This window comes from Lolium rigidum, unplaced genomic scaffold (assembly GCF_022539505.1).
Source record: "Lolium rigidum isolate FL_2022 unplaced genomic scaffold, APGP_CSIRO_Lrig_0.1 contig_66795_1, whole genome shotgun sequence".
Taxonomy (NCBI): domain Eukaryota; kingdom Viridiplantae; phylum Streptophyta; class Magnoliopsida; order Poales; family Poaceae; genus Lolium; species Lolium rigidum.
In genome coordinates this window covers 42,416-54,969 of record NW_025901306.1, presented here as the reverse complement: position 1 = coordinate 54,969, position 12,554 = coordinate 42,416, and positions in this window count along the sequence as shown.

Here is a 12,554-nt window from a genome sequence, read left to right as displayed (position 1 = left end):
CCGTGGCGGAAGGGCGCCCAAGCGCGACGGACCGAAAAAAACGTCGTTGGACTTTGCCTGACGCAGTTTCCACAACAGAACCCATATCGTCGGGTTAGGCCCATGGGCGACGAAAAATACCCCTTAGCGGACGATTTTGAGACGTTGTCTATCAGAACTTTTCTTGTAGTGTATCTTCAAAATCTTCAGCTGTACTAACATGAGTGAAAAAATATTCTATATTATCTCTTTCAATTATAGACCCTCGTCCCACCGGTATGTCTTTTAGAGTGTACTTAGGAGGAAACATGATGAAATAAACAAAAGGTAAATAAAGTAAATGCAAGTAACTCATTTTTTTGTGTTTTTAATATGGAGAACAAGACAGTGAATAAAGTAAAACTAGCAACTAATTTTTTTGTGTTTTTGATATAAGGAGCAAACAAAGCAGTAAATAAAATAAAGTAAAGCAAGACAAAAAAAAGTAAAGAGATTGGATGTGGGAGACTCCCCTTGCAGCGTGTCTTGATCTCCCCGGCAACGGCGCCAGAAAAAGAGCTTGATGCGTGCAGTTGACACACGTCCGTTGGGAACCCCAAGAGGAAGGTGTGATGCGTACGAGTAGCAAGTTTTCCCTCGAAAGAAACCAAGGTTTATCGAACCGGTAGGAGCCAAGAAGCACGTTGAAGGTTGATGGCGGCGGAGTGTAGTGCGGCGCAACACCAGGGATTCCGGCGCCAACGTGGAACCTGCACAACACAATCAATGTACTTTGCCCCAACGTAACAGTGAGGTTGTCAATCTCACCGGCTTGCTGTAAACAAAGGATTAAACATATTGTGTGGAAGATGATGATTGTTTGCGAAGAACAGTAAAAACAATTGCAGTAGATTGTATTTCAGATGTAAAGAATTAGACCGGGGTCCACAGTTCACTAGTGGTGTCTCTCCCATAAGATAAACAGATGTTGGGTGAACAAATTACAGTTGGGCAATTGACAAATAAAGAAGGCATAACAATGCACATACATATATCATGATGAGTACTATGAGATTTAATCGGGGCATTACGACAAAGTACATAGACCACTATCCGAGCATGCATCTATGCCTAAAAAGTCCACCTTCGAGGTTATCATCCGAACCCCTTCCATTATTAAGTTGCAAACAACGAGACAATTGCATTAAGTATGGTGCGTAATGTAATCAACACAAATATCCTTAGACAAAGCATCGATGTTTTATCCCTAGTGGCAACAGCACATCCACAACCTTAGAACTTTCCGTCACTTGTCCCGGATTTAATGGAGGCATGAACCCACTATCGAGCATAAATACTCCCTCTTGGAGTCACAAGTATCAACTTGGCCAAGCCTCTACTAGCAACGGAGAGCATGCAAGAACATAAACAACATATATGATAGATTGATAATCAACTTGACATAGTATTCAATATTCATCGGATCCCAACAAACACAACATGTAGGATTACAGATAGATGATCTTGATCATGATAGGTAGCTCACAAGATCTAACATGATAGCACAATGAGGAGAAGACAACCATCTAGCTACTGCTATGGACCCATAGTCCAGGGGTGGACTACTCACACATCAATCCGGAGGCGATCATGGCGATGAAGAGACCTCCGGGAGATGATTCCCCTCTCCGGCAGGGTGCCGGAGGCGATCTCCTGAATCCCCCGAGATGGGATTGGCGGCGGCGGCGTCTCTGGAAGGTTTTCCGTATCGTGGCTCTCGGTACTGGGGGGTTTCGCGACGAAGGCTTTAAGTAGGCGGAAGGGCAGAGTCGGGGGCGTCACGGGGGACCCACACAGTAGGGCCGCGCGGCCAGGGCCTGGGCCGCGCCGCCCTAGTGTGGCGTCGCCTCGTGGCCCCACTTCGTATCTCCTCCGGTCTTCTGGAAGCTTCGTGTAAAAATAGGCCCCTGGGCGTTGATTTCGTCCAATTCCGAGAATATTTCCTTACTAGGATTTCTGAAACCAAAAACAGCAGAAAACAGCAACTAGCTCTTCGGCATCTCATCAATTTGTTAGTGCCGGAAAATGCATAATAATGACATATAATGTGTATAAAACATGTGAGTATCATCATAAAAGTAGCATGGAACATAAGAAATTATAGATACGTTTGAGACGTATCAGTTGTCTTCCTATTTGCTAGGTTGCTCGGACATCGACGACGTCATTGCCATGGAGATGAGGGACTCCACTATATGTGAGATGAGCGACTCCACTATATGTGAGATGAGCGACTCCACTATATGTGAGATGAGTGAATCCACTATACATGAGCTTGAGTGCCTCCACCTTGAGGATATGAGTGATACACCGAGTGATACGAGATTGGTAGTTGATAGGTCATGTGAGGCCATTTCGAATTCTAACAACTTACCCTCTACCTCTAGTGTGTTTCCTTGTGTCTCATTAGGTCCCATGGATGACGAGACGCCGATCATGGAGAAGATGTACATGGTGCATGAAGATGATGATATCACACCATGCTTCATTGAAGATGAACATGGAGGCCACATGGAGCCTACCTCTTCCACAACACCCACTTCAAATGAGTCGGACTACAAAGGTACCTATATGGGTGTTGATGATGCCATGATCCCACTAGTGTACATGATGAATTATGAGTGTCTGCATGATGATGATGATGATACACTTGCTATGTCATATGCTTCGCTTATTTCCCCATGTGATGCCATGATATGAGAGTTTCACTTTCTCTCCTATTACTTGCAATATGTCGAACAATTGTTTTTTCCCATGTATTGCTTGCAATGAAAATGATGATGCTAATGCTTGTGTTGTGACAACCTTGATGAACAATTGTTCTTTCCCTAGGTTTGTCGACAACCATGATAAAATGTTGAACATGTTTTGTGCTAGATGCTTGCAATACTCTCATATTAGTGCAACCAAAATGTTGAATACTTGCTCTTTCCAATGCTTGGTTTGCAATGATGTTAATATGCTTGTAAATGAGATTGCCCCCATAGCTCTCTCAAATTTTGGAGACTTTTCCTATATCCATGATGAGCATGTTCATGTGTTTACCCCGCATATTCACCATATCTATTATGATGCTTTGTTTAACGCTAATGGTGATGTGCAAAAGAAACGGACTATCATGATGGATGATGTGTTCATATACCATGCACACACGTTCTTTGCTTTGCCTATTGTGTGTGTAGGTACAAGAATGCCAATGTCAACCTCGATTGAGCACGAGTTGACAAAGAGAGCTCTTGAGAGCATAATACAAGTGAGTACAAGATCGAACCCGGCTCTAATACCTTTTCCATGCTTTGCATTGAACATGCCGAACAATTTCTCTTTCTTGCGGTTCTTTTGCAAGCATGATGATATGATTCTTACCGTTGGTGTTGCCTCAAACAAGTTGACCAATTTCTCTTTCATTTGGTTTGTTGGCACGCACGGTTGCGCAAATGTTTTCTTGATGAACTTTTTGGATGATATGTTTTGTGTTGCAACAAACATGAGGACCAATTTCTCCTTTCAATGGTTTGTGTGCACACATGTTGATGCTATTTTGAACACTCTACCTCATGCGTTTTGGCCAAATTCTCCACTTGTTGCTTCAAGGATTTTGAAAAATTTCTCTTTCCGATGCCTTGAGTGCAACAATGAAAATGAATTTCTACATGAGATGGACACCATGGTCGTCTCACAATTTGGAGTTTTTGTGTTTCCGGAATTGGAAGATGTTCATTTGGAGTTCTTACACATTGACCTTGCACATGCATTATTCTTGATAAATTTGTGTTGTGCTAACGGTGTTGTGAACATGAATGGACATGTCGTTGATGATATGCTCCTCTATCACGCACACATATACTTTGCTTGGTCTTTGTTGTGTGAAGGTACACGTGACTTGTGGATGAGCGTCAATGAGTGGTTCCGCCCACATACTTCGACGACCCAAGATCTATCGATGAGAGCACACCGGCATCTTGCTAAGGTGACCTCCTTCTACTTGCGCTCTCTTGCTAAACCCATGGAACATTGGCTATGCTTTGATGTTGCTTGGCGTTTCTTGTGCTATTGATAGGGCCCTTGACAAGTGAAGCGACATTCAAGCGTTGGTGTCATCTACCTCCTCTATACATTCATGAAGATTTATCGTCGAGGACGACTCTTTTTCAAGTGGGGGGAGATGATGCAGCCCGATCTTCGGTCTTCACCGCATCATATGCTTCATCTTTATGCGTGGGGGGAACGACGGGCAAAGGTGAATCTTCTCCTTTATGCGTGTCTACAATCGCCTATGTGGAACGATATACTACTTCATACTGAGTCATATCTTGATGATAGGAACTCGACGACAAGTACGGAGGGAAGAGAGGATGCCATGGAGACCCGAGGACGCAAGGCCGATGTCACGGAAGCATGGAAGAGAAGGAGGAAGAAGCGTTGGACGCTCCAGGCCGGAACTTCCGGCCGCCACCGCTGCAACTTCCGTCTAGATACCATCCAAGAATGAAGCTGCTCACGCTGAAGGAATCCAGCCGGAACTTCCGCCCCTTAGGACCGGAACTTCCGCCCAGATATTCACGCTGAAGGAATCCAGCCGAAACTTCCGCCCCCAGGAGCCGGAACTTCCGCACAGTCGAACCTCAGCCAGATCTCAGCTCCTTTTAGCTTGTAACTTACCCCTTCGCCCCCTGCCTATAAATAGGCACCTCCCCCCACCTTCATGAGGAAGAGATGATGTTTAGATGAATTGGCTTATGCCTCTATTATCCCTCCTTATCCGAATCTTTTCCATTCTAGTAATTCTATCCATTGAGAATCTCTTGCTTTGCAACTCTATTCTTAATTGGTATTTTACTCTTTGGACTTCCATTTGGACTTGTCGATCTTTTGCAAGAAATTCTACCTTTGGTCTTTCTCTCGCACTTCTATCGAGTTGGTGGTTCGGGCCAACGAGGATAACCGATTGTGTGTGTGCGTGTGTTTGTATCGTGTTCTTCGCGTTCATCCACTTCCCCGTGAATCCCCCTCCGCATCACACTCACCCGGGTCTATTCGTGAGATCGGGCAACCCACACGGGCTCAGCCCGTATCACTTGTATCCCTTGTTTCTGGTATGCACGTATATGTTTGCGGCCTGAGTGTTTATCGCATGCTGAGGCGGGTCATTCACCCCTATGTGTGTTTTGACCCTTGGAAGCCATGCACGCAATAGCTAGGTTCGCTTCGGAGATTCGGCCGGACTTCGATACAGGTTCAACTTGGTTAGGTGGCTTCTTGGACATTGTTGTCGTGAAGGAGAGTGCGAGTCGTGATATCCACCTGTCGCAAGTGGGCACATTTGGGCACCCCTGCAGGGTTATAATATTATCGATAAGCCGCGTCCGCGGTTATGGACGACTTGGAGCTGTATGACTCGACCATAGACAACTTACACATGTTGTTTCAATACTAATAACTTGCGTAGTAAGATAGAACAACTTATAACTGGTTAAAACTTGTCAACAGTGTGAGTGCCTTTGCCAGTACTTCTTTGCGAAGGGGGATCGCATAGGCTGTGTTATGTTTGTAGATTATAGAACTGCTAGCTTATGCGCTCTCTCATCTTCTCGGATTAGACGACTGTTGTAGAGTGTCTCTGATGAGGTCTAAGACCCCGTTTGTGGCCCGATCTTGCGGTTGACCCGAAATCAAAGGGGAAACGGAGGGAGAGCGCGAAGAACACGAAGAACACGAGGAACTCACGCACACCAACCCGATACAATCGATACTTACCCCCGTGGCTCGATGGACCACGCCAATAGAATCAACCCGGGAGAGACGCGAGGTAGAATCCCGGAGCGGAGAGATCGGTGAGGGAGATGAATCAAGGAGTGGGAGAGAGAGTGGGTAACACTAGAATCTCACACTCACAAATCCATACATCCATCAAGGGTTGCCTTGGATACAAAGGGGATGAAACCCTAGGGAGACAAAGCTCAAAGTCATCTCTAAGCCTAAATCATGTCTAAAGAGGTAAGGGGGCGACCGGGGTGCTTATATAGGCATACAAGGTGACTTGGGTCGAAGAGGTACGAGTTGGTGGGTCAAACCCGTGAAATCCGGTCACAGGGCCGGTTGGACCGGGCCTGGGACCGGCCCATCCGGTCCACAACCGGATCCTGGACCGGACGGTGACCGGGCGGGGCTTCGGGAGCCCCGGGATTGCTTCCGGATGGCACCGGTCGACGTTCCGGTCGAAAACCGGCCGGGCCGGTCGAGAGCCCGGTCAGACCGGGCCTGTGACCGGGTGGTCCGGTCAGGAGCCCGGTCAGACCGGGCCTGTGACCGGCCGGCCTTCCTCCTCTCGCCTCTTCTTCCTCTTCCCTCCTTCTTCCTTCATCCTTCTTCTTCTCTCTTCCTTGCACCATGGGAGTTCCTTCTCTCCGGTTCCTCGATGACTCTTGTACCTAATGACATGTAACACACCGACATGAGGTAGCATTCCATCCAAGGTATTGACGAGGTCGAGTGTTGAGAGGAAAGAGTTCACCTTGACGTATATGGCGGGGGTTTATGTTGTTGGTCCACTTGGAGGACTCCTTGGCCATGGTGTACCATCGATGATAGGCGGGGTTGCGCTTGTTGGTCCACTTGGGGGACTCCTTGGCCATGGTGTGGTGTCGACGATAGGCGGGGCTACATCATCTCCCCCCATTGGGGAAGAGTCGTCCTCGACTCTTGTTCCTCCTCACCGACGGTGTAGTCCATGACGCTTGTCCCATGTTGTGGTAGAGGGATAAAGTCGCGGTCGAAGAAGAGCTTGGAAAAAAAACTTGCAAATGGAAAGCTTGTGCATGCCAAATTGGTGACCGGCGAACAAGAGGCTCTCAATCAAATACGAAGCATCAAGTCGTTTCTCCAAGAGGCATGTGGTAAAAATGGGAACCAAAAGAGTGTCGATGTATCCAAAATTTGGTGGGGCAAAAGTTTATGCAAGTAAAGGTTTGCTTTGTAAAGTGTCAAAAATGTGATGTGTAGCATTGTCCCACACAAATGGAACAATCAAAAGGCAAGTATCGGCGGCAAAATTTGGGGCAAAATTGTTATGTGCAATGGCAAAGCTATGGAGACCTCTAGCTTGGGAAAGTATGGTTGGCGTGAGCCGATTATGGGTATCCTCAAGTGTCAAAGAATCCATTGCAAATGCCAAAGATGAAATCAGAAATCCAAAGGAGAGCAACTTTTTGTGTGACATGTGGCACAAGATGCATAAGGTGTCTCTCACATGCATAACATGGTCCTTGATATTCTCGGAGTGTATGGTGATAACATCAAGACATACAACAACCATTGTGCCAACAAGATGTTTCAAGATATGTTGCATAAGAGGCAAAAGGGGTGACGAGGAGTTGGACCAAACCGGAAACTCGACAAGGCAAGTCGGAAACACATGAGGGCGAAGGCTTGTGGGAACATACTCTTTGGTGTGATTCCCGCGGGTTAGGTCCTTGTTGGGGTAGCTCTCAATTGCGCGTTTCGTGAGCTCATGCTCCGTGGCGGTGGAAGTTGTCGTGCGGGTACCTATACACACAATAGAGAGAACAAAAAGTGTGTGTGCATGGTAGAGGAACACATCATCCATCATGATGTTCCATGACTTGTGCACATCACCATTAGTGTCAATCAAGATAGTATGAAATGCATGGCGATGGTGCATATGGCAAGAAGGTGCATTCATGGCATGTGGTAACTCATGATCATCAAAAATGGAGAAGGCCATGGGGGCCATCTCGTGGACAATGAAATAAGCATTCTTGCATACCAAGCATAAGAAAGAGCAATTGTTCACAATCTTGGATGCAAGGATCATGGAATGGTGTAAGCATTTTGGGCAAAGCATGCGGAAGCTAATGTCATCCTTGTCATTATCATTGCAAGCAATACATGGTAAAGAGCAAGTGGTCGACATATTGCAAGCAATGGTGGAAAAATTGAAGCTCTCATAGCATGGCATGGTCATGGTATCACAAGCAATCAATTCCACATGATCAACAATGTTATCAAGCAAAGTATCACATGGGAAAATGAAAGTAGCATGTGACGTAGCAAATGTATCATCAAGATCATGCATGCACTCATAAGTCATCATGTCCACTAGTGGGATCATGGCATCATCAACACCTATGTTGTTACCTTTGGAGGCCGACTCATTTGAAGTAGGTGTTGTGGAAGTAGGAGGATACATGTGGTCGACATGTCCATCTTGGAGAAAGCATGGTGAGATATCATCATCTTCATGCACCATGTACATCGTCTCCATGAGCGGGAACTCGTCCTCCGTGGAACCTAGTGCAACATAAGAAGACACAAGCAAGGGAGAGGTTAATGTGTTAGCAAATGCGATGTCCTCCATGGACCTATCATCTACCTCTCTCAACTCACTTTGTGTGTCACTCATGTCCTCCAATTGGAAGCACTCAAACTCACATATGGGGTGGAAGTCACTCAACTCACTATCACTTTCACTCAAGTGGGCTAAGTGGCTCTCATGCTCACATGGGATTGGTACCAACTCATCAATGAAGCATAGGGGAGTAGGCTCTACTTCCTCATCTCCATGCGCCTCCTTGGTTGAAGGGAAATTCCCATGCTCAACCATCTCAACTCCATGCGCCTCCATAGGTGAAGGGAGAATCCCATGCTCACCATGCTCAACTCCATCGCCTCCCAAGTCGTCCTCCATCGTGGTCGCCGTAGTGTCGTGGAGAGCTAGGCTCGGATCCACATCATCCTTGAGTTGGCCTTGTTGATCTTCATCTTGAAGTGTGGGCGCTAAAGGCTTGTTGGTGGCTTGGGCTTGTAGCTTGTCGAAGTAGAGCGTCTTGGCACTTGGCGTTGTGCATTGCCATGCCACGTGACCCTTGGCCTTGCACACCTCACATAGGAGATTGGGACATTCCCGTGGAGGGTGGCCTTGTTGCTTGCACTTGTAGCATCGGAGTCCATAGGCATGTGACGAGGTAGGGGCCATTGTGGTGGTGGCACAAGAGGTGGAAGTCGCCTCATGAGGAAGGTATGCGCGATGTGCACTTGCCGTCCTTGTAGTGGTGGACACCGTATGATGGTGTTTGTCGTCTTCATATCGAGGATCTCGTCTTCGTGCCTCATCACCAAGGCTTGAGTGGTGTCGTCGAAGATCCGTGGAAGATGTTGGTCGATGGCGCTCATGGGGTGGCTTGTGTCGGTGATGCTCATGGGGTGACATATGTCGATGGGAGCCATGCGACGGTGGTGGTCGACGACGATCATGAGATGGTGTGAGTCGATGACGGTCCTTGCCATGCCGAGATGATGGCTCATGCGACTTGGCATGGTGCTTGTGGCGCCTTGTGGAGCTTGGAGAAGAGTGTCGATGACGATCATGTTGGGGACGCTCTTGATGCTCCACATGATGTACTTGAAGTCGACGATCTTGTGCATAAGCACTCTCATGGTGGCGCCTAGTGGAGCTCGGAGAAGTGTGTCGATGACGCTCATGATGGGGACGCTCTTGATGATCCATATGATGGTGCCATCGTGGAGGTCCTCTATCTTCATATGTAGCTCCGTGGGCCAAGTAGGAGGACGTGGGAGCATCGTCATTGCTCCTTGTGGAGACTAGGTGAGGCTCCGCCATGGTGTTGATGTCGTAGGCATGGCGTTGCTCCACCATGTCGTCGATGTCGTACTCGTGGTGTTGCTCCGCCATGTCATCGATGTCGTAGTCGTGGCGTTGCTCCACCATGTCGTCGATGGCGTAGTCGTGGCGTTGCTCCACCATGTCGTCCATGCTTGATGCGCCATTGTCGATGTAGAGCTCGTCGAAGTCGTCCGCAAGGTGGCGCTCCATCATGTCGTCCATGTCGATGATGCTTGGGGAGCTATGGTCGTTGTCGAGCTCCTCGATGTCGGAGATGTCGGAGATGCGTTCGGAGCCATAGTTGGAGTAGAGCTCCACATGTTCCTCCACATCCGCGGTGCTTGAAGAGGAGTCCTCCTCGAAGTGCTCCGTGTACTCCTCCGTATCTTCTTCGTCGCTATACATGTTAGCACGATGGTATCTATATGGTGTATGTTAGTGGAAGAACACTACCTCGCAACCTTACCGTGGTATGACAAGATTGGGGTGATCCAACAAGCCGAGGTCAAAATCAATTGTATCGGGCACTCACACAAAAGCACACGCAAAAGCTAGCAAATATTGTGTTAGGTGAGTATGGTGGAAAGCCAAAAGACGAAATCCGAAATCAAGTGTATTGTCAAGAGTGGTGGAAATCCAAAAATTCAAATGTCAAAGCGATGATCACTATAAACACGGAAAAGATGTGGAACACACACACGGGATAAGCGGGGTTAGTGCAACCAAAAGTGAGCGGAAAAGTGTATGTAAGGGTGCTCGGTGTCACACTAACACAAGGAGAGGCAAAGCTTTGGTTGCAAATGAAGAGACAACAAGATTCACACGTAGCCTCTCTTCTCTTTTCTCTCTTTTGCTTAAAAGCTTTTTCTCTTTTGTATGTGGTGGCACTTGCACTCTTTTGTATCTATGGTGGCACTTGCACTCTTTTGTATGTATGATGGCACTTGCACTCTTTTTGTGCTTTTCTTTCTTTTTCACGCTCTATGTTAGCGTTAGCTCGCTCTTGCTATTTTGCCACACGAGTACTTTCTTATAAGCTTGACTCCACACTACACACACACCTCACAATTGGGGCCACGTGCAATGTCTCGCAACACTCAATAAGCAATGCTCGATAGGATAGATCGCAAAAGAAGAGGGGTTACAAGGGGAATGCAAGTTATACCTAAGATGTTAGGCGGTGATGAACACACAACTTGCGATGATGGCGGTGATGTCAAGAGTACGGTTGCAAGTCCGGGGTGCCGAGGATGTCGTCGCTTGCTTCGGAGCGGTGATTTGTGGGGGTGACGGAGCTTGCCGGTGGTGGAGGGGTGGTGGTGGTCGGCGGAGGTGGTGGAAGTGGTGGCGCCCGGTCTGGGGCCCGGTTGACCGGCCCTGGCGCCGGCTGGCCCGGTCATACGGCCGGTTGACCGGGTTCTGGGCTGGCCCGGCCGGTCTGTGGCCCGGTCAACCGGTGCTCAACCGGACAGCTCGTTTTCTCTCTCCTGTTCTTGAGCAAAACCAAGCCAAATCGACCAAAACGAAGGGAAATGATGGAATTGGGGGCTAAAAGTTGGGGAGATAGTAGATCAAGCACTCCAACACCAAATCCATGGACCAAAACCACTCAAAACGCAACCAAATCGCAGATCGGTCAAGAGGCAAATTAGGGCTATTTTTGGGGATTTTTGGGGAAAATTTTTAGAGACGAAATTGGATGGGTGGGGGGTCAAATCCGCGGAAACCAAAGGCTGCTGATACCATATGATGAGGTCTAAGACCCCGTTTGTGGCCCGATCTTGCGGTTGACCGGAAATCCAAAGGGGAAACGGAGGGAGAGCGCGAAGAACACGAAGAACACGAAGAACACGAGGAACTCACGCACGCACACCAACCCGATACAATCGATACTTACCCCCGTGGCTCGATGGACCACGCCAATAGAATCAACCCGGGAGAGACACGAGGTAGAATCCCGGAGCGGAGAGATCGGTGAGGGAGATGAATCAAGGAGTGGGAGAGAGAGTGGGTAACACTAGAATCTCACACTCACAAATCCATACATCCATCAAGGGTTGCCTTGGATACAAAGGGGATGAAACCCTAGGGAGACAAAGCTCAAAGTCATCTCTAAGCCTAAATCATGTCTAAAGAGGTAAGGGGGCGACCGGGGTGCTTATATAGGCATACAAGGCGACTTGGGTCGAAGAGGTACGAGTTGGTGGGTCAAACCCGTGAAATCCGGTCACAGGGCCGGTTGGACCGGGCCTGGGACCGGCCCATCCGGTCCACAACCGGATCCTGGACCGGACGGTGACCGGGCGGGGCTTCGGGAGCCCGGGATTGCTTCCGGATGGCACCGGTCGACGTTCGGTCGAAAACCGGCCGGTCGAGCCGGTCGACCGGGCTGTGACCGGTGGTCCGGTCAGAGCCGTCGGCTCCGTGACCGGCCGGCCTTCCTCCTCTCGCCTCTTCTTCCTCTTCCCTCCTTCTTCCTTCATCCTTCTTCTTCTCTCTTCCTTGCACCATGGGAGTTCCTTCTCTCCGGTTCCTCGATGACTCTTGTACCTAATGACATGTAACACACCGACATGAGGTAGCATTCCATCCAAGGTATTGACGAGGTCGAGTGTTGAGAGGAAAGAGTTCACCTTGACGTATATGGCGGGGGTTTATGTTGTTGGTCCACTTGGAGGACTCCTTGGCCATGGTGTAGCGTCGATGATAGGCGGGGTTGCGCTTGTTGGTCCACTTGGGGGACTCCTTGGCCATGGTGTGGCGTCGACGATAGGCGGGGCTACATCAGTCTCTATAGGTTTTTAGTGTTTGTGCGCTGCCGCTTAATCCCACCATATTGCCTATGACGTTCCTCTTGCGTCCTCTAAGTCCCATGCGTGCCTCAAGTACAAAG